Source organism: Falco peregrinus, chromosome Z, assembly GCF_023634155.1.
Source record: "Falco peregrinus isolate bFalPer1 chromosome Z, bFalPer1.pri, whole genome shotgun sequence".
Lineage (NCBI taxonomy): Eukaryota > Metazoa > Chordata > Aves > Falconiformes > Falconidae > Falco > Falco peregrinus.
This window is the reverse complement of record NC_073739.1, coordinates 77,444,116-77,467,521: the sequence shown is the minus strand read 5'-3', so window position 1 is coordinate 77,467,521 and position 23,406 is coordinate 77,444,116. Positions and strand designations below refer to the sequence as shown.

General features: G+C 39.5%; 1 long non-coding RNA gene across 2 annotated transcripts; it reads left to right on the top strand.

Moving 5' to 3' along the window:
• The first annotated feature begins 281 nt into the window (after nt 1-281).
• LOC114011794 (uncharacterized) lies at nt 282-21,995 on the top strand. 2 transcript variants are annotated; one of them, XR_003553884.2, is made up of 4 exons: nt 282-385; nt 8,767-8,940; nt 12,386-12,439; nt 19,212-21,995. It is a non-coding gene; the product is annotated as an uncharacterized LOC114011794 (long non-coding RNA). The 2 variants fall into 2 exon arrangements; XR_003553885.2 differs by lacking the exon at nt 12,386-12,439.
• Nucleotides 21,996-23,406: the final 1,411 nt, after the last annotated feature.

Sequence of the window (23,406 nt, the reverse complement as noted above, 5' to 3'; positions counted from 1 at the left end):
AACCTTGGAGGCTTCCTTTTGTAAGGGTCTCAGTACATGTCAAAATGCATTCTGTTCAGGATCAGTCCTGGCTGTACAATTGCCTTTTTTGTTACCTGAGTGTATTATTCTGACTGGTTTTATTTGACTTGCCTCTGGGATGCTATGCTGCTTCTGGCAGAGATTTCTGCACGCTGGCAGAGTTCATGAACTCACGCTTGCAAACTGATCTTTGCCCTGTGTGTTTCTAAATGTTTTGGTGTGTATGCAACATGACAGAATGTGAGTTTGCACTGAAAAGACAAAAAAACAGGAAGAGGAAGAAACATCCCACATCCCCTCCTTCCTCTGCATCTCCCCCCTCCTCCAATCCTGTCAACTTCTATTATGCTCAGAAAGCAACCAGGTGAGTCATAATATTTAACCAATATTGGGGGAAGGGAGAGGTTTTAATTAATTTCATTACACATTAACAAAGTCCAGCTCATGACTCAGTGGAAGTCTATACAGTCATTTGCAGACAGATGGGAGCTTACCCTCTCTGTCCTCTGAGCTTCCTGGATGAGGTGAAGATGCATTAACACAGCTTATTAGCTGTTTTGCAGTGCTGCTTGAAGTGTAATTCCACTGTAAAATAGCCACGCAACCCAGAGATTAAAGTTGGGTTGGGCTTAGTCAATTCATATTTGAGGCATTGGGTTTTTTTCACTTCTAGCCACAGAAAAAAATAAATGAAAATAGGAAGCATACCTGGAGGTGTAATTTAAAGCACCAGAGAAACAGCCCTGGTGTACCGTACAATCAGGTGTCATCTGGTATCATTCAGCTGGGGTCAGAGATGGCATGAACTCTGCTTCTGGTGCAGAAAAGGAATAAAGTCTAGGTACTAAAAGGGCAGAGGCAACTGATATTACTCCATATCTTCATGTCAGGAAAGGAATAGATCACAGTCAGAGCAGAGAACTGGAGAAGAGATTCTGCCCTCTGAATACACCCCTTATTTGTGTCATATTGGACATCCTTACCTAAAGGTGATCTTGGTCCACTGATTCCAGCCTTTATTCTAATTCTTGGTTTTGTCTGGAATTTTTGTTATTTTTTGAGTTAGTTTGTTGGGTTTGGGGTTTTTAATTTCTTTCTTTTTTCTTTTCTTTCTAAACTTGTGCCAAAAGAAAAAGAGCAAAAGATCTATTTCCAGCAAGGCCATCCTGTGAAGAGCAGCCCTTATACCTATACTCAAAGTTTCTTAGAGGTGCCAGGTGAAGGCTACCTCAGTTTTCCTTTCTCATGGTAAGAAATGTTTATACAGCACACATGCAGCTGAACCCCGGTTTGCAAGAAGGAATTAGACTGACATCATACCGGGATGTAAACAGCGGCAAGGACAGCTTGCAATTTTTTTGTGACTAGGCACAGGGGCTGGCCTAAAAGTTTTGGCAGAAAAAAGTTTTCAGGTGTATGGTCTGCTCTTCCCCTTTTAAGTATTTGTAGGTAAATGAGCACTGAACTGAGATTTCTGTTACTGTTTCTACATCTTACCTAATATTTCAATGTCTTTTATTGCATGAACAAGCCCAAGGCCAGGCTAAGCATTTTTAGAGCTCTGCATTATTTCGGTTAAACTCTCAGCCCCAAAAAATACAGGAACAGGCAGTGGAGTCCAGCTTCCCAGTTCAATTTCATGCCAGGAGTTGTATTGAAATAAATTAATAAAATAAAATAAACCAAAACAGAAAAAAATATAATAAAATAAAATACAAAATTAAATAATATAATAAAACATAAATAAAATAAAATAAAATAAAATAAAATAAAATAAAATAAATAAAATAAAATAAAATAAAATAAAATAAAATAAAATAAAATAAAATAAAGTAAAATAAAATAGTTATGTTTAAAGATTCCTCTCTCGCTGTCTTGGTTCTGGGCTGTCAGAGAAAGGAGGAAGGGGCATGGCTTCAGACCTGTCTAACCCTTTGACCCCAGACAGCTGCAAAATCTCTGCAGTTCCTCTCTGAGACATCCCAGAGCAGCAGTCAGACTAAGGGAGCAGAAAGAAACAGGACTAGTCATCTGCACTGCCAGTTTAGGGCTGAACCAGATGGGTGGTGGGCTTCACTTCTCCAGGTTGGAAGTTTTCCATTTGCTCCTTCGCTTGGCAGATCAAGCAAGAAGCATTGCAGAGACAGTGCTTCAGGGAAATATCTCTCAGGGTCCTCCTGAGTCAGGAAAGTGTGTACACATAGCATTTTCCAGGGCAGTGCCCTGAGGTGTGACCTATTCAGCAGTCAAACCCCTCTGCTGTAGGTCTCTAAGACTGCTGTGTGCTCCCTAACCTGATACTTGGGAGACCTGGAGGCTCTCGTTTAGGAAAAAGGGCATAATGAGGATGAATGAATAAAGCCAAAGACACATAAAGAGCAAGGGATCATGAAAGATACTGTGACCTCAGAAGTCACCATCTGTATTTATTTTTGGTTTTAAACCAGCTTTGGGTACCTTCAGTATGTCACAGAGCACTAAAGGCAATTAAGTCCTTCCCTGCTTCCCCACCCTGTTGCACAGCCTGCTCCCTCTGTCCTTTGTGCGTACCAACCAGCTCCTCTGTTCCGTTTTCCTACACATCACACCCCCATATGATGCTGCACGCAGTACAAACAGCAGCGGTGCACTAAGCCAAACATACCTTGTCAAGTGAGTGCCATTACAATGTAAGGATTGATTTGCTGGTGGAGGGCTTGCATATTAGCAGACACAGAAGCAACAGCCAGGGTTAACAGGTTTCGACATGGAGAATTTATTAAGAGCACAACAATAAAAGGGCAATCCTGTTGCTGCTTCTTAGATTCCAGCTACTGCAGATTTGGGTTGACCTCAAAAGTTCCTGGGATAGGACAAGGAGAGGGTTACATTTATACAGGCTTTCCCCTCGGTCCCTGCACTTCTTCCAGGCAAGTGCTTCCAGCAGGTAGCTGTCTCTTTGAATATTAACATTCACACCCCCTCATTTTTGTTGTCAGCTGGGGCCTCTAGCAACCCGCCTCTGGTGATAACCTTGTCAGTTCTCCCTGGTTATGCTGGGAGGGTTGTTTTTTGAATAAGAGCTGCAGTGACATCCCAAATTTTGTGGAAAATGCTGCTGGTGATGCACAAGTGGCATCCACTTCTCCCCTGCCAAATATGTCTGGAACCAGTGCCAAAATCTTGAGCTTTGAAGAAACACTACTTTCTAGATAAGACATTGAATAATTACTTGTGTTAGCAATAGGTTTTCTGGCTCTGGCAAAAGTAGAACGGAATTAGGCACTCGACCAGCAATGGATGCAAAGCTGACTTGAGATCTCTTCCACATATTCCAAACCTCTCAGCACAGGCTGTCTTTGTTTCTCCCTTTTCAGAAATAAATGGAAGTTCACTTGAGTATTTGACGGAGTTTGCATCAGGTGTTGTCTAACGGTCTCATATTGGATATTGACAGTACCTTTGTGAGGAGATGGATTGAATTGACATGACAGATCATTTGCAGCCCTAATATCTATGATTCTGGAAGACCTCTTACTGTTAAGTGGAAGCTAAATTGACTCAACACTGGGAGAATAAAAAGATATATTATTCTTTTAATTGCTATTTTTTGGAAAGGAAAAATAGGATCTTGAATTATCTTTTTTCCCCTTTTAATTTTGAAAAAGCACATGACCTTTGAATTCCACAGGGCCTCATGGCTCTGGGGAAATATTTCCAAATGTATATATTGTTTTAAACCAAAACCACAAATTTAAAATGTTGATTGATATTGTCAGAAATGCTACTTCTTAGGAATGTACAGGATTAATAAACATTTTATTTTCTGTTTGTCTCCTTAGGAATAGAAAGCCTTCATATTAATGCCGAAGTGGTAAAGGAGGTAGCATTTCTGTGACAGTGATCTTGATGCTGTAGGAGGGAAATATTGTAATCTAAGACTTAAACTGAAGAAACAGGAACATTTTACCATTGGTGGCCAAAAGAGAAACTACATTTTTAAATGTAAAATCTCAATTTTAGTTGTTTTTGTTTGTTTGTTGTTTGTTTGTTGCTTTTTTGTGTTTTTGTGTGGTTGTTTGGGGTTTTTTGTTTTGTTTTGGGTTGGGTTGGGTTTTTTTTTTTGTCATGGCTACACTAATTTCTTTGGGAATTCTGTACTTATTAGGTAGAAATCTCTCCCATAACTTTCATCTGTCCTCTTCATCTACCTGTGCACAAAGATGCTACATAGCCATGCCCTGTGCTCTGTGGATTAATATTTGTCACAGTCCATCTTAGAGAGGGCTTCAAATCAGAGCTGGGTTAAATAGCTTTATTCACTGTGATCTGATTCTGCAAAATATTCCAGGCAGAGTAAACAATCTTCCTATTCCACAAAACATTTAAACATGACTTACAATTTCATAGGTGCTCAAGACTCTTGAAGCTAAAGGCATGGCAGCACTTTTTTAAGCATAAGCATAAGCATAAGCATAAGCATAACCTTAGGTACTTCATTGAATAGGCAGTGCAGAAGAATTGCCATGACAATGTAAGGCTTTGTGGAAACATTGAACACTTGACAGTCATTACTTTGTGAACAAATTGTAGGTCAGTCATGGGGATTAAAGGCTATTTCAGAGATTATTATTTTTCTGCATATTTATTTATTTTTGTCATTTTTCTGAAAGCTCAAGCTAACTAGAGATCATTTAGCCTTCCAGGCCTGGGGGGACATATTTGTAGGACATCTCTTTCAAAATATTAAGAACAAAATTGAGTGGAACCATTTTAATGAAAGGGAAAAAAAATAATTTCTGAGAAGAAGTAATGTTGAATGTTGAAAATTATAACAATCTTCATTATTGTGTTGAGTTTCAGAATTAGTAACCCCTTTGTACATATTTGCCATTAAGAATGTTGTTTGTTCTTTAATTAGTTTCCTAAACACACAACAAACTAAATTGAATAAATCAAAATGACCCTTAAATTCCCAGAATTACAGCCTATTTAAATGACCATAATAAGGTAATAATAATCCAAGCTAATCGTAGTTTTACTTCCCATACTCTATGACTTGCCATGTGATATGCGACATTACTAATTTTAGTGTGATTAGAAATTATTCCCATAGTTCAAATTTAATACAGTATTGATGTTGTTATTAATATAGATTTGTCAGTAAAGATACAAAGCAAAACCAGTTCCACTTAATATCAGTTGACAAAGCCAAAACCACTAAAATAAAAAACAAACCAAAACAAAAAAACAAAAAAAAATGCCAACACACCACTTTATAGCTTAATTCACATGGGGAGGAGGAAGTACAAGTGAAAAATAATGATTCAATTTCATTAAAGGTGTACTTAAACTGAATTAGAGAAGATAAAGGGGAAGAAATGTTATACACAGCAAGGATATGTTATTACTGCATTTCTAGAATGAAAGCATGTACTTACTGCTCTTGCTCAGCACTTGTGATTGATGTTACACAATCAACCATTTTGCAGGTGTTAATCCAGTAAAATTTAGTGTACTTCTCTAGATTTATATCATCCACTCAAGAGCAGAAATTGATGCAGAGGTATCTGAGTCAATATGGTTACTTAGTCTACTAATTATCTGGAAAACCGTAGCAGTTCTGCATACTTTGTGTTTGTCCTGGGCTTTCCTGGCCCTTGGTCTAGCTAGTTTTGTTATGTGCTACATCTACAGAACACGCATCTATAAGCTGAAATGCAGCAGACACCATAATCTCTGGAAAATGAAGTTTTCAGTTGCTAGATCTTAGCTGAGCATGGTAGCTGGATGTAAAAGTTTGTGTCTCCTCTCCCATACTGACTTGAAGACAAACAAGTTAATGCAAAGCACAGATGGTTTGAGATAATGTTCTTGACTTTGCTCTGGATCAGAAGATAAATGAACACACATTCATTTACCAGTGCAGAAAAAGTAGTCATTGCATCAATTGTCAACTCTTACTTCCCCATTTCCTTTTCCTATTCCATCGACATTTAACTGTGTAGAAAGCAAAAGCTCCTCTGGAAGAACTGACTTTCCTGCAATTTCCTTATCCCTAAAGTATTCTGGGGACAGCAAGAGATATTGCCTAAGCAAGGGTGAGGAGCTTTAATTATCCTCCAAATTCAAGTCTAGTACAGCTAACATTGTAAGCATCCCTTACTTTACTAAAAGAAATATAGTCAGGTGTGTAAAGGCTCAAACATGTGAACAAGAAGGAGTAATGAATGGTCCTGTGTCAGCTCATCTGGGACAACTCATGTGCATTTAGCCAGCAGCAAATATGAGGTAATGCACACTAAGCTTTTAAAGAAAGAATTTCCTCTACTTACCTTATATTCATCCTGGACTAAGAGCGTCTACATGGATTTGTTATCACAGTTTAGCTCACATTTTAACTAATTACATAAATAAATGATTTGTGCACCTGGCACACTAGGCCAGATGTTGTTCATATGCATAATAAAGAATCCTGTCTTGCCTGTAGAACTTGCTGTTTAAGCAAACAAGGCAAGGGTTAGTTGTTATTTCCTATTTTGCAGCAGAGGGAACAGAGACGCCATATGACTGGGAAGCTGACTTGTCCCAAGTAACACAACTAATCTGTGGGAAGACATAGGACTGAACTCAGATATCAAATAAGCTAGCTGTGAAATCATCTTTCTGATCAATAGGTATCTCTTCCTACCAGAGTAACTGCCTGTAGTATTTTTCTCACGCATATATCCCTGAGCCCATAGAAAGATTTCACTCCTGGATGCCTCACGACAGTGGTCTCTGAGATACATTGTTCAAATTCAGCTTAGGGATATAGCATTCAATGGTGTTTAGGGACCTTCTCTTGCAAATCATGGGACTTTTGTCAGAAGGGAAGGAAGGGTATTGCTAGCAGTGATCACAGCACAGCCCTCCTTATAGGTGTGCTGAGCACCTGCTAGGGAAGTACTTTAAGAACAACACTCTGAAGTGGCTCTACTCACATTCAAGCTTCTGCTTATGCAGAATTCAGAACTGAAGGAAAATGTCACAGAGGGACCTTGCGTTTATTGTACATATTAAAATACCACCTTAAACGTCCTCTGCAAAGATCACCAACAAAAGCCTTTTCCAGTAAGGAGAATCCAAGAAGCTTGATTTACAGCCCTCTGTGCTCAGCACTGTGCAAGATCCCCAGTTTACAAAACAACCTGTGCATTAATGTAACTTTTATTGATGCTCATGTAGATCACTAAATAAGCAGAAAAGGCATGGGAGTTGTGAGGAATGCCCAGTAGTAGTCAAGAATGTGTCATGTGACTTAGAAATTTTACTTAAGGCTGTTTGAATCTTCAACTTGTTTTGAAAAACTAAAATAAATAAATAAACACAATCTTACAGCAGCGTTTAAGAGCAATACCGGGACATGTCTGGGGATACCATGTCAATTAGGTTTGAACTAAAGGGAAATTCTTTGAACTGATATTGGGAGTGCAGTGAATTCAAAATAAATAATGAGCAATATTAAAAGACATTCATTTTTCTCCTTTTCCCCCCCTAAGGCCACTTTTTTCCTTTACCCCCAGTATGACAAGTTCCTTGTAAACATGCACACACGTAAAATACAGGCCAAGCTGCATACCATCTTAAACTTATGACTCCTTCAAAGACTACAAATAAAATTACATTCAAATTCCCTATACAAATATCCCATAGGCAGTCATGAACATTGTCACTACCCTATTAAAAAAGCACTGGAACAAATCTTTAGATGGGGTGTTTTTCCAGAGGGTTGGATTTTTTGTGGATTTTTTCCCCCCTTAACCGAATGTCTATTTGCATATAGGAACCTGCACTGATGAATTTTATACAGTAGAATAAAGAAAAAGAGAAGGGAATTAAATGGAGGAAGACAACATGGCCTAGTGAATAAAGCAACAGACTTGAGGGGATCAGGAGACCTAGATACTATTCCCAGCTCTTTCCTGCAGTGTGACTTTAGGCAAGTCTCTGAGCAAGCTTTCCCTCCCCACTTGGTTGTCTATTTATACTGTAGATTCTTTGGAGAAAGTACCATCCCTTGTTGCATGTTTATACAGCCCCAAGTGCAAAGGGGCTTTGTTCTCTGTTGGAAGATCCTACAAATAATAACTGGAAAAAAAACCTTAAAGATACACATATCAGAGATAATGTTAATCTACCTTTCCTCAGCCACAGTGTCTGCAGATGGTTCTGGATAATATACAGTATTTAGATCATAGAAAAAAATAAAATTATCCCCTGGCACACAGGATTTAAGTGGCATAAGCTGTTCCAGGGCAGTGCACAAGAAACCTGGTCAAAACCTGGGCCATGGATAAAATAGGCTTGAATACGAGTAGAAGCACATGGAGTTTTATCTAGAGGTAAAATACATAGGAGTTCCAAGTGAAAAAACAAACAAACAAACAAACAAACAACAACAACAACAACAACAAAAAACAAAACAAAAAAAACCCAAACCCACAAAAAACCCCACACCACAAAAATTAAATACAGCACCCTTGTGTTCAAAAAGCACAGTATGGCTTCAAGAGTGGAATGGGTTTCTTCTCAGAAAAAGAGTTGGAGGGAAGGAGGGGACTAAGGAGGGGACTAAGGTCCCTTCTGTTTGCACCTCACTATGTACTGTGCTTGCTTTTGCCTCAGATAATGCAGTGGTAGCTGTGTTCTCGCTAGTACTTCATCCTTCCCTAAAGGAAATTACTATAGCCAGAGAGTGTGAAATTGTGTATTTTGTCCTCACAGAAAAGGCTGAAAACAAAAGAAGGAGGAACCTTGAAAGAGCGTGCGATCTACATAACTCTGACATCCAGCACAAGGACTAGACTTTTCTGGCACAGTACTTCAGGCTGAAATGTGGGAGATTTCCTACACAGGACACAGTTGTGGATGTTCAGTTCTCCACCCAACTCTCTGAAAGTAAGTACAAGGTTTGAACTTCATGCTGCAGCACAGACAGAAAGTTAAGTAATCCTGAAATATGTAGTCACTTCTGACATCTACCTGTGTAGACATTTCTAGTTTTAAATTAAAGGTTAAGACTACATTGTAATTTAAGTACAGATCTGAGCTTATTCTTAATTCAGAGTTCAATCACCATTGACATAGTATTTTTTCTCATCTCAGTGGGAGTGGGGCACCTCAGTCTAAGGTTTGAAACTTGGATGGAGTGAACCCTAGATTATCTCAAACCCTAAAATCAGACTCGTGTATGCACCATGAACTCTGATCAGAGTAGATATGCATGCAACCCAACAGGGGAAATGGTTAGTGATCTCCTGCTTCAGTTACACATTCAGAAGTCTATGGGGTTGGATGGGATCCACCAGAGGGTACTGAGGAAGCTGGTGGAGAAGCTCACTGAGCCGCTCCTATTATTTCTTAACAGTTCTGACAAATTGGAGAGGTCCCAGCAGACTAGAGGTTAGCCAGTGCGACACCCATCTACAGGACAGGCAGGAAGAAGAATCTGGGGTACTACAGGCCTGTCAGCCTGACCTCGGTGCTGGGGAAGGTGATGGAGCAGAACATCCTCAGTGCCATCACATGGTACATGCAGGACAACTGGAGGATCAGGCCCAGCCAGCATGGGTTTATGAAAGTCAAGTCCTGCTTGACAAACCTGATCTTTCTACAACAAGGTGACCTGCCTAGTGGATGAGGGAAAGACTGTGGATGTTGTCTGCCTGGACCTTAGTAGTACCTTTGACACCATCTCCCACAGCATCTCCTGGGTAAACTGGCTGTTCATGGTTTGGACGTGTGTACTCTACGATGGGTGGAAAAGCTGGCTGGGTGGCTAAACCCAAAGAGCGGTAGTAAATGGAGTTACATCCAACTGGCAGCTGGTCACAAGTGGTGTTCCTCAGGGCTTGGTGCTGGGGCCAGTCCGGTTTAATATCTTTATCAATGATCTGGGCAAGGGGATAGGGCGCACCCTCAGTAAGTTCGCAGATGACACCACGTTGGGGGAAAGGGGGGTGTGGATGTGCTGGAGGGCAGGAGGCTCTGCAGGGGGGTCTGGGCAGGCTGGACCAATGGGCTGAGGCCAATTGTATGATGTTCAACCAGGCTCAGTGACGGGTCCTGCCCTTGGGTCACACCAGCCTCACACAGCACTACGGGCTTGGGGAAGTTTGGCTGGAAAACTGACCAAGTAGAAAAGACCTGGAGGTGCTGTTTTACATCCAGCAGAACATGAGCCAGCAGTGTGCCCAGGTGGCCAAGAAGGCCAACAGCATCCTGGCTTGTACCAGAAAAAGCAGGACCAGCAGGACCAGGGCATGATGTTCCCCTGCACTGGGCACTGGCGAGGCCGCCCCTTGACTCCTGTGTTCAGGTCGGGCCCCTCACTGCCAGGGGGATGCAGAGAGACTGGAGTGTGTCTGGAGAAGGGCAATGAAGTTTGTGAAGGGGCTGGAGCACAAGTCTCACGAGTAGTGGCTGAGGGAACTCGGGTTGTTTAATCTGGAGAGGAGGGGGATGAGGGGGGACCTTATCGCTCTCTACAGCTACCTGAAAGGAGGGTGTAGACAGGTGAGGTCAGGTCTGTTCTCTCACGTAACAAGTGATAGACAAGAGGAAACAGGACCAGGTTGTGCCAGGAAAGGTTAGGTTGGATATTAGAAAAAATCTCTTCGCTGAAAGGGTGGTGAAGCATTTGAACAGGCTGCCCAGGGATGTGGTGGAGTCACCGTCACTGGTGGTGTTTAATAAACACTTAGATGTGGTGCTTAGGGACATGGTTTAGTGGTAGACTTGGCAGTGCTGGGTTAACAGTTGGACTTGATTATCTGGAAGGTCTTTTCAACCCCAAATGATTCCATGATTCTATACGACAGCTTAGCCCCATATCAAGTATTACCATCTTCGCTCTTCTGAGGAGCAACATGGATTTATCAACCTCGGGCTGCAGATTGGTGACAGCCAGTGTGTGTCAGAAAACAAAAGGGTCTTGAGACTTGCTATATTTAACTCAGTGCTAATGCTGTATGTAGACATAGCCCAAGGGTCTCAGGTACTTATACTACTTTTACCAGTAATAATGAGCTCAGAAATCACTAACCATCAAGCACTGACTCCCTTCCTAGCTGGATTATGCAGCCTTTGCTGAAACTTAGGAACGACTGTGCTGGGTCGACCATGGTCAGCAAGTAAGCACCCATCCAGATTCTCACTCACTCCTGTGCCCAGCAGCATGGGGGAGAAAACACAAATAGTGAAAGCAAGGTAATTCATGGTTCAAGAGAGGGAAAGACGGGAAAACCAAATGACACAAAGGCAATCGCCACCTCTCACAATCAGACTGATGCCTTGCCAGTCTCCAAGCAACAGCTAGCTTGGAAGACAACCCACATACAGACTACAGCTTTTATTGCTGAGCATGACATTATATGGTATGGAATACCCCTTTGGTTAGTTTGGGTCAACTATCCTGACCGTGTCCTTCCCAACTCCTTGCCGACCCCCAGCCTGCCTACTGCAAAGGGGCAGAGTGAGAAACAGAGAAAATCTTAACACAGAAGACACTGTTCAGCAACAGCTGAAACATCGGTATATTACCGACACTGTTTTAGTCACAATACAGAACACAGCGCTGTATGGGCTGGTGGGAAGAAAGTTATTTCCATCCCAGCCAGATCCAGTACGACAGCTGAAGTTCAATATCAGTTTGATATGTTTGCCCTCATCACCCATTCTCATCCTCACCCTTCAAATAACTTGTGTTTGAGAGGGGTTCAAATGCAATCTTGTGACTAACTCACAGTAAGTTTATTGTAATTGTTGAATTTCTTTGAGATGCTTTTAACACAAGTATAGTTCAGGAAAATACGTAAAAGAGTGACTTTCAGTCTAGGATCTAAAAATGTATTTCAGAAGAGTCAACAAAGTCTGAGGAAAATAAACTTGCATAAACTATACAAAAACCTACTCATGCATAAAAAAAGAAAAAAAAAGTTTCTGAAAATGGGGAGTAGGGAGTGGGAGAAATCCTGACTTCAGGATTATTTCAGGATCATGCTAATGATTAAAACTATTTCAAATTAGGATAAGACTTTCAGTTTAATGTCACAAAGAAAACAATCAAGGACATTAACAATGTAGATGCAGAAAAAGTTCTTACATTCCCAGTGAAGTCTCTTGTCAGCTTCATTTAAAATTATTTCTTTCCATCCTTTGACATATTTATTTGTCTTTGCAATTTTTTTTAATTTACTTGTTTCAAAGTTTTCTGCCTTCAATAACAGCTGGAATCCCAAAATGAAATTAAAACCATGTAGGTGCCAATATATATATTCAATAGATATGAGACTAAATTAAACTAATTGACATTTTATTAATATTCTGCTGTTTGTTCCCGCAGAGTTAAAACCGTACTCAAGATCCTATTATACGAAGATATACTCTGGACCATCTGGTAGCCAAACATTTCTGATTATAAATAAGTCATTTTTTGTTAATTATTTATTTGGGAGTTGTTGTTTATTATACAAAAATCTGGAAAGGGAGAATAAATAGGAAAATGTGCTGGGGTTTATATTATATCTTTCATAAGCAAAACCATTTTTTGCAGAAAAATCTGGTTGAGACAGGAGAGGACCCTGAATAGTCAGGTGAATTAGAAAGCAATTTCCAAAGTGATTCTTGTTTGCAGCCCTTTTGGCTTCACTTCGGTGTGAACATACAAGCACTTAGTCTTAGCAAAGAACACACTCAGAAGTAACAAATATTTAAGTGAAATTTAAAACTCTAAAAAGGAAGGAAATTATCTGTTCATCACAGAGATAACACAAGAAACAAGAGATACTTTATGAAAAAGAAAAAGAAGAGAAATCCATGAGAGAACGATAGTGATGTCCTGGGACTGTTTGTGAAGGGAAGCTGTAGGCTTTTCATCACTGGAGGTCTTCAAGAAGTTGTTAACATCTATCAGGAATGATGTGCATAGAATTGATCTTCTCTTAAGGAAGTAGACTTGAGTCCTTGAGGATGGACTGCTTGGTTTCTCAGCATATCTTCCAGCTGTGTTTTCTGCATTAGAGATTACACTCCATAAATTATTGATAACTGGTATAATTTTTAAGTTTAGCCTTCAAGCAAAATCCTTAACACTATGAGACAGAAAAAAAGTCATGAAGTTTGGCTATTGATCTGTTTCAAAAGAAATTAGAAAGTAACTATGAAATATGCAAAGACCATAGTTCCTTGGTTCCATTTGAAACTCTGAATTATTTGTTTTTTCTGATGTCCTATATTCCCACCAACTTCCAAAATATCCATGCTAGAGGGACAGAAAAAAAACCCTACAATGTCGAAGAATCCTTAATGAATTAACCAGTAATTCATCACTGATCTCTGAAGCAAAGGTATATCTGTTTCTGAGCATTAGACAAAAACCTAGATCAACCACAACCACTCATGTACGGATGCTTTGATTCTAGATCCCTTGGATCTAGGTAAAGCCCTAGCTGACTGCAAAGGACCCAATAAGTTACAGGTTTAAAAAAAATGCCTAGTCATTGAAGCCAAGTCATTGAAGACACTTCTGAAGCAAAAGCAAAAGCTATAATGATAAAACTGAAGAGGCAGAGACAGAAAGCTTAGCAGGAGTGCTGTAAAAATGATAAACTTCGAAAGATAATATTCCTCTCAGTGAGTAGGGATGGCAAGCAGACAGAAATAAAATTTCTTTAACAAAGGTTTCTATTCACTACTTGATAAAACAGACTGTCATAAATAACCCATGCTATCACTGACAATGCTCAACCACATAGACTAGAGGAAGAGAGTATCTGCTAGGTTGGTCACAGTCCCTTGTCAGGGTGGAGTTCTTCCCCTAGGCTGTTCTGGGCTTGTTCCGTCTCAGTTTGGAGCTCCCTAGATGAGAAGGATTTCATAGTATTGTTTGTCCAACTATTTTTAATGCCAGTGGAGCTTACTATCAGGAAATTACCTTTCTTACTCCAAATGAAAGCATTTTCTTTCACTTATTGTTGCATTGCTCATAGTTACGAATACAGGTGACTTCCTCTGCTATAGTGCAGCTACCATACAAAAAGCGCCTGATGAACTGCAGTGTTCTGTACTCTAGACGTACATACATCTAATCTAGATGCATGACTGAGGTTCCCAAACAATCCTGAAATATAACAATAATTAGCATTAATAAAATATTCATTAAAATAAGTGATCAAAAGTTTATAACGTAATGAAGTTTTCCCTCTGTTTTTATTATGTAGGATATCTTAGAAAACAGGATACTAGGATTAGTTAAAATGGGAAAGGGAAAGGGAAAAGGACAGGGAAAGGGAAAGGGAAAGGGAAAGGGAAAGGGAAAGGGAAAGGGAAAGGGAAAGGGAAAGGGAAAGGGAAAGGGAAAGGGAAAAGGAAAGGGAAAGGGAAAGGGAAAGGGAAAGGGAAAGGGAAAGGGAAAGGGAAAGGGAAAGGGAAAGGGAAAGGGAAAGGGAAAGGGAAAGGGAAAGGGAAAGGGAAAGGGAAAGGGAAAGGGAAAGGGAAAGGGAAAGGGAAAGAAGCCTGCTTGCTTTAGGGTTTTTTCCGTCTGATCTGACTTGTCACTGGGCTTTAGGGAAAAGCTATACTTTGGATGAGGGACAAAAAAATGTCTCACATCACTTTACTAGGCCTCCAGCTTCAACAGCCTTGTAACAGTCAAAGAAACCACTCATGGCAGCCATTAAAATCACTCTCCATTATAAACCTTTACACGGTTTGTAATGTAAGCAGGCTATCGTAGTCATGCAGTATAATCTTCTATAGAAACAGAATCAGCTCTTGAAGCTTTGAGTTAATTCTTCATGGAATTAGGATGGATATTAAACAAAGAAGAAGAAGGAGAACGAGAGAAAGGAGAAGGAAAGAAAAAGAAGGAAAAAATATCTTTTCAAGTTACCAGTACATCAGCCACTATAATTTTATTTTTAATGTTTTTGTGTTTTTTTTCCTTTAAATCTCTTACTGTTCAAGTGGTAGCCACTGGATATTGTCAGTCCTGTGTTTGTTAAATTGAAGAATCATCTATTCCCGTCTTTCGTGTGAACATTTACAGATTTAGTTTTATTATTCTTCCTAGTATCATCTAAAATTATTCATTATTTCCTATGGAGTTTGAAAATAAATAAAAATTCTGGTGCAGATTGGAATAAGCAGGGGACTGCAAACATGGAGCAGTTTAGGGACAATATGGATTGTTAATGTGAGGACTGGGAAACTTGGCAGAGAGTTATATCTGTCCTCCCCAGAAGGTGAAAAGGGGAATGGCTGGTATGTACATTTTCCCTGGGAAGAAGTAAAGGACAAGGGAGGAAAGCAGGAATGAGGGAACAGAGATTTGGAGTCACCTGAGTGGCAGGCACAGAACATCCCTGCTTGAGAGGGAAAATAGAAGAAAATGAGATGTAAGAGTGGAGAATAAGGGACACACAGAGACCCTGATGCCAGGAAGAAATAAAAAGAGTACCATGTACTAAAAGAGAAAGAGGAGCTGGTGCAGTGCAATGGACTGAGCCAACAGGAGACATACCAAATGCAATGCTGACCCCAATGGTGGAAACACCCCAGCAGGCAGAAGTGAGTTGTATGAACCACGAAAAGAAAAAGATCCTGAATAAAGGAGAGTTTGTGGAAAATCTCATTGGTTTGCACCATCACATGTTCCAAAAGCTTTTTAGAGCAGTCTGACAACCAGCTAACCCATTTCAAGGTGTGGGTGGGTGGGTGTAAAATAAGCTGCTAGCCCTTCATGTACAAAGCGCAGAACTGGGGACAGCCAGTATTGCAGATGTCCCCCAAACAGCTTGGGACAAAGTGACCTGCTCTACATCCACCAGCCTAGGAGCTTTTTTAGATAACATTTCTGCCTATTTTCTCACATATTTTTTTCAATTTTTGTACTAGATCTACAAGTCCAGCCAATATCACAGGGAGGTATTGTTCAGGATCTAGGAGTGTTACTCTTCTCACACAGACGGCAGGGCTGGTTCTGCTTCTCCCTACAGAGCTAAGAAACTAATTTGCATGATGTTGAAAAGGAGAATCCTTTTTTGATGGCTTTTCCCTGGAATGCTTTATGTGTAGACCTGTGTTCATTCCCTCCATGGTGGTGATTATTCAGGAAGTCTGAGCTACTAACTGTGCCTAAGTGTTTACATTTCAATATTTTATTAAATGGTCACTTAATATTATCCACTCAGTATAACAAGAACCAACTATAAGACGCCCTTAAGACTAGGAGAGGTAAATGCACAAAAGGCTGCACTCCTTTCTTTAGGACAAAGTCTAACCATTAATGTGCATAAATAGGAATGGATCAGTTACATTACACCAGCCTTGGAGTAAAAACAAAGGTAACCTTCCTGCTTCAGCACAGCTGAAGGATAATGTCACTAGGTTTTGGGTCTGGCAGTTTTGAGCAATGCTGCTGCTAACCAAAAGAAAGAGAAGTAGCAGACAGGATTTGTTTCACCAAATTTGTATTTTGCTGACCTGTTAACATAGCGAGCAGCTCACTGCATTACTGGTGTATTTTGGTGTGATCATGGTTACAGGCAGCCAAGAGGGGCTATGTGTTTCAGTGTTTCAAACACTGTACAAGGCCAAACACATTTCTGTTGCTTGCCTTCAGATGTCTAATAGTTCAGTTCATAGATTTCCTTATGTCTGAGATGTGTGCAATGCCACATATCCTGTGGGTCCAACCATTGGTGGCAATATGTATTTTAGAATCCCTAATGCTCATTTCTTCTAATCTCATCTGTGTCAACATGAAGAACTGTGCCTGTTCTTAATAGGGCTGGACTGGACTGGTGAGCTATTTTATGCTTTCAAAGAGCTGTGTGCATAGTGGGTGTCATTACAAAGACTGTTACGTTTGATCATACAGAATAAGAAATAGTGACCAGAGCTAGACTGAAAACCTGGCCCTATCACTTCAAAGGAAAAAAGAAGAAAAGAAAAATAAAGTTACCTTCAGAGCAGCTTTTGTACCTGCACATACTAAGGTTAATCAAATCTTACACTTCAGAGTATATGGTTGATTAACTTGTGTGTCTGGAAGCACTTCCCCTTATTTGCGATTCTTCTCTTAGTTACAGAAAGAACAGAGTTCATGTTGGTTCCAGGATATTTTTGTTATTTTTTTTTTATTATTATTATTATTCACTTGCCACAAAAACTGTGAAAACTACTGGTAGTACTGAGAAGTGCTCTATGCAGAATAGCTCTATTTTAACAAAGACACTGGGAAGCCTGCAAGTTTTGATATGTATTAGAAGGTAAAATTCTTTTCCCCTTATTATTATGAAGTCCCTGTGTTCTTATGAAGCTTTATAACTGAAAATGGGTTATTCTTTTATGAACCCTTGAGGTAGAGCTGTTCTTTCCCTCCTTCAAACTATGGAATGTGAATATTAACATATCTTTGCATTGCTATTTAACCCATGCAGAAACTAAACTGAGGCAAGTGTTGGGTATTTTGTTTTCTTTGGGTTTTTAACCCTCCTATTTAAGTAGGAACAGCCAGAAGGAAATCTGGGTTCTCAGGACACCCAGTCCTGGGCTTTCTTCCCTCCTTCCTCCTCCTCTCTTTCTCTCATTTCCATGTGAGACCCTCTTTTTGTTAATCTTCAAAGTTCTGTGTTAACCTATCTATTCATTTTGGCATTCATTTCTGTTCTTCTTAGTTATTTTGACTTGCACATTCTGAGACGCACAATTTTGTCCATTCAGCATAGCTCTATCAACTTCATTAGTGTTCTGGCAATTTACCCGTGATAAAGACTTGGCCATGGGGCCTGTAAGAATTTGTGATGGTGATGGAACTACAGACATTTATAATTTCATGAAAAGTTTAAGGCACAGGTGATTTGCAACGTAATTATTAGGAATATAAGCACCTGTGTGCATGCCCAGCCTTCACAACAGTCAGAGGGGTGAGGCAGGTACCCAAGCTGCCCATCACATCAACATGTCATTCAGCACTGTTGGCAAGGCACAGTCTGTTGACAGCACTCACTTCGTCACTCTCCTTCTCATGCTGTGACCTGGGTCTGGCCTGCTTCAGGTGATTCAGGTTTTGAAGATTTTGGGAAGTGGATTTTTCACTAAAAAAATAGTATCAGACAGGAGTCTGGGTTGTAACATAACCTTAAAAACAAAATAGGCAAAACTCTAACCTTGATTTGATGGAAAGTGAAGTTCATGTGTCAGAGAGAGTATTAGGACGTGTGTATTTTATAGCTACAGATATCAAGGAATCTGGTATTGTACCATGGATTAATTATTCTGCCCTGATAGTCTTGGGAAAAGAAACGTATTCTGGCTTTCTGCAGACCACTGTATGTTTAGGCAAGGTATTGTTTTCCTCACTCACATAAATTTCCTTATTAAGAGTCTTGAAGAAAGCAAGTTTTAGGTAATGTCTGACCCTTGTCATTTGCTTCCTATCTGCTTAATAAGCTGAATAATGTCACTCTGCAAAGGCCAAATACTACTGAATTTAGAGGCAGTTTTGGCAAAAGATTGCTAGACTTGCACCTTAAACTACTCACCTCAAATCACATCTATATACAATATATATATAATATATAATAAATATATAATAAATCAAATACAGATCTAAAAGACCTGTAGGCTGAAGTGATATTTTTGCATAAAAATTACACGGGTCTGGTTGCTGCTGGAATGTGTTGCCATCACAAACAAACAAAAAAACCACATTCATTATCTGTATATTTCTTGATGAAGTACCGAGAAAAAAAAAAAAAAAAACAAAAAAAAAAACCAAAAAAACCCCACACACAAAACAAACAAAAAAAATCCTGAAATTGTGAAGAAAAGTAGTCAATGAAAAGTAGCTACTCAGACTGCAATACATCTGATCTTCTCAGGCTGAACTTACTGCTTTGATAAAAAATGTATATGGATCATAGGGTTTTTTCTGGTCATAGATGGTCATGATTTTAAAGGTTTACTCTTATACCTTGTGGAAAAGAAAACAACTATTTCATCTAACTTGTACAAAGCAGCACAGAGAACCTTTTTAGTTCATTTTCCTTAGTAAAAATGTCAATTGTAATTCTGCCCATTATGAATGATAGGTTTATTTGGAATGAAGAATTTTCCTTAATTAAATTGCAATTCCTGGTTTCACTATGTTTGTATTTTTATTGCAGTGAAAAGAACAGCAGTTCACTCTCAACTTATGTGTCAACTTGCAACAATTTCTCAGCTACCAGAAAGAAGATGAAACTTGGTGGAGCATAGACATTTATTTTATGTTACACTGAATTTTCAGAATAGCTTTTTTGTATTTATTTATAATGTGTATCAGCACTCTAATGCTAATTTGATCTCTTTGAAAAAAATGTGTCATCAGGCTTGTAATGAATGACAGATTGGGAAACAGGGAATTGATAATGTTTTGCCATTTCAATACAGTCTGAAATTCTAGTTTAGATCCACACTTAGGAATTATTTATATCCTCTTATGTCATATCAATTTAAATAATATTCCACTCATCGAGGCATAAAGAATAATGTTAATATTAACGTTTCTATTTAAAATTTGTTAATTGCACATGAAGGGGTTATATCTGCTGCATTCAGGGTTTTTTAAATTTAATTTTATTGTATTAGAAAATCTATGAGGTTAAATCTGCAGAAATTATTGCTTTTAAATGTTGTATAATAAGAATCTTGCTGCTGTTATGAGCACTGAAAAATGTGCCTTCATCTCAAATAAGCCTTGTTAAAGCTACAGTTCTGGAACTGCCAGGATTTAATACTAAATTTGGGCCTGATCCAGCTCAGCTTTACTCATGTGAGTAGCTTGGTCTCCTCTGATGAAATCTGTGCCTGAGCAGGGGTTACTGCAGATGTCTCTGCAAAGTTATTGACCTGGGGAAAGGCTGGAAATGGGGAAGAGAAAGGGGTGAATGTACAATCTCCACCTGTTTAGGCTATAGCTCCCCAAAGTATTATGTCTCTGACACACTCCTTTTAGAGGTGATCTTGGTCAGGGATGGGATAACAACTAAAGGCTCTGCCAAGGTGCTGAAGGAGGCTGAAGGCATATTTTGTCCCTTCTCCACACACCTGGATCAGGTAGACAGTATCACAGGCTTGCCAGAGGGGCAAGGACTTGGCAGCTCCACACAGGGAAGAGGATGCTCCTCTGCCCTCCAGCCACTCTCATCTCCTGCTCCAAGCTGCTAAGGGCCAAACTCTGGGAAGGGCATTGTCAGTAATCGTTTGCTTGATTAGACCCCTTAGGGGAAGTCACCAATAGTGGTTTGTTCCCCTGGGAAAGAAAAATACTAAAGCAAATATGAGCCTATTGACTACTGAAGTCATGTGGAAAACACTCATAGACTTTGACCTCAGCAGGAAATGACCCAACATTACTTTAAAACATATGGACTTAAGTGAGTGACAATTTGCTGCTTGTAACACCAAACAGCAAATGAAATTATCTTTCTTTTTGCTCTAAGCACAGATACTGATCCTGATCATCTTCCCACTTTCATACATTTCATACAGTGACATATATCTGGAGGAAAGCCCTTGCTAACAGCAGGATCACATCGTCAGTGAACTAATGAGAGAGCAGAATCAGTCTAATTTTTTTTGTGACTAATAATTTAAAAATGCAGAAGCTGAAACATTTCAGATTCACAGTGGACAGGTCCACCTTCTGCCAATGTGTGCTTTTAATTTCTAGCCCTAGATGAATCTGAGAAAGTTTAATACTCCATTTTAGATAAGCATCAAAAAGTAGGATTCTTATTCTAATTTGAAGCTCTTGAGTTTGAGCCATCTGGCTGGGAATCTTCGCAGAGCAACCTACCACATCACATTAGTTTTGTGTCCTAATTGGTGCCATGAAAAGAAACAATAATCAATTAAGTTGTCAATTAACTAACAAAAATAATCCTCAGTTTGCAGAGGTATTTTCTTAAAACATGAAGTGGGAACTTTTCTATAATTTCAAAGCAATATACACATTTTTGTGTATACATGTGTATATGCATATAAACACATACATATATGATTTAAGGTTCTTCTTAACATTATTGCAGTTATTTCACTCCATCTTTAGCAATCCTTTGGAAGGACTGCTACTGAGCTCCAACGATGATGCTGATAGCTGAGAGGCATTCGTTTCACACTGGCTAATTAAGCGTGTGAAGGCCATATAAAGGATCGGTTCTATCAGCACACACTCACCATGAACAGCCTGTCCCCTGCAGGGTTAAGAAGAAGACATTAAATGATCACCTGTCCCAAACACCAAATGACAGTTTCAAGGTAGTAAATGAAGCCTGGGGTTACTAAGGGATAAACTTCAGTTTTAGCTTTGCAATGAAAGGAAGGAAACAGTTGAGGAAAATCACCTTCTAAGAGCTTGGAGAAGTCTAAACAGAATTTTGCATTGCCCCTTTTCATGTCTTTACCAGGGATGCTCCTTGGGAGAAATTCTCATTTCGATGAATGTTCAGGCTATGCAAATCTTGAGCTCACAGCTGACACCCCTTGCAATCCCCGCCTGCCCTCCTCTAGGGATGAATTACCCCTCTGGTACAAATTACACATGCACACCAGATGGGGTGAACTGAATGCTCTAACTAGAAACAGAGGGAGGATGATCTTGTGTTTAATATGAAAGTCAGGGACTCAAGAGACTTTGATTCTATTCCTGGCTCTGTCTCAGACCTTGTATAACTTTGGGTGACTTGTTTAATCGTTCTGCCTTGGTTCTTCTCATCTATAAAATGGGAATGGTAATATTGTACTACGTTGTCAGGGTGTTACAAAACTAAATGACTGCTTATAAGATGTACTGCAATCCATAGCTGAAAAAGAATGCAGACAGGCCATTTGTTACTGCTAATAATAATTTTGGGCAGGAACTTTAACCTTCTTTATGTCGTCGAAAAATATATGTATATTCAGACTTATGATTTTTTTTTTTAGGGGTGCTTTGGGGTAATTTCTCTCTAGGAAACAAAATAACAGAAAGTAAAGGTGTGAGTATATCTAGGTGCATAAGTGCATGGTTGTGCATAGAAATATATACAAAGAAATACTAGTAGATTAACTTTAAAAATGTAGGTAGGGTAGAGGAGGGAAGAATTGTTTTGTGGTACTCAGAGTTATTTTTCTCTTCAAACATTACAAAAAAAAATCAACAAAACAAGGACAAGAAGACTTTATCTTCTGGAATATTTTGTTTGTCATGGTAGCATGCTTTTTGCCTTTTGAAATCTATACTATAGTTCAGTTCCAGAAAGAAACATCCTACTGATCAAGTGAGGATATTCCACACACATACAACCACACACATACCCCCTTTTAAAAAGAATGTCTCAGCAAAGTATTTGACTGTTTCAGCATATTTGTCATCTCGTACTTTCAGAGAGGCCCATTGACCAAATATTTTGCTAGATTCGTTCCCCCCCACCCGGTTCCCACACTACTGCTTCTGAGTTGATTAGAGAATTTAGACCCTAAAAATATCTTTCTGCCCTGATGGAAGGAAATGAGCAGGTTGACTAACGTGTAATGATTGTGTTCTGGTATTATGAATGACAGCTTTCTAAGCATCTCTCTGGATTACAATGCCACTTTGGTGTTACATAGGATTTCCACACCAGAGGATCTCAAAGCGTTTTCTGGAAAGTAATAAATTAATTAACCCTAAGTATCCTGTCTTGTCTCTGCTGGAGTCAAAAGAAAATTTTTTTCACTGATCTCAATGGCAGTTGGAGGTCGGGCTGTATGATTAGTACTCTTGTAATTTGTCCACTGCCAACTCTCCCCAGAACAAAGAAGCAACACAGCTCTCTCTTTCATAGACTCCACCGTCTAACAGCCTTATCCAGGTAACTTTCTGCATACTGATCTGCTCCTGAATTCAGTAAGACACCTCAGAGGGAGGCCTAGCAGGATCTGGCCCTGCGCAATCAAATGCCCTCTTTGATTCGCTCTTGTTGGTAAAGTTTCGATTATCAAATATTCTGATACAAATTCTCGCCTGGATTGAAAAGTGATTTATTTTAATGGAACAGTATCAAGGCCCCCTTTTGTTCCTCCCCCCGTACACCTAGGAAAGAAAGGACATCCTTTTTCTCCCTCAATGAGCCTGCAAATCACTATTCCCCCTGGAGTCTGAATATCTATTCAAAAAAAAGTAGCTAACTCAGAATCTGTTCTCATCTTCTCGTTCCTATAATTAAAGTTTTAAATCCTCAGCTGTAGAGGTCAAATAGCACATGTAGAACATTTGCACTTCAGCTTACTGACTTTCAGCACAGGGCCAAATCCTTAAGTTTTTATGCATTCAATGGAGTCAATGGACAGAATTTTTCC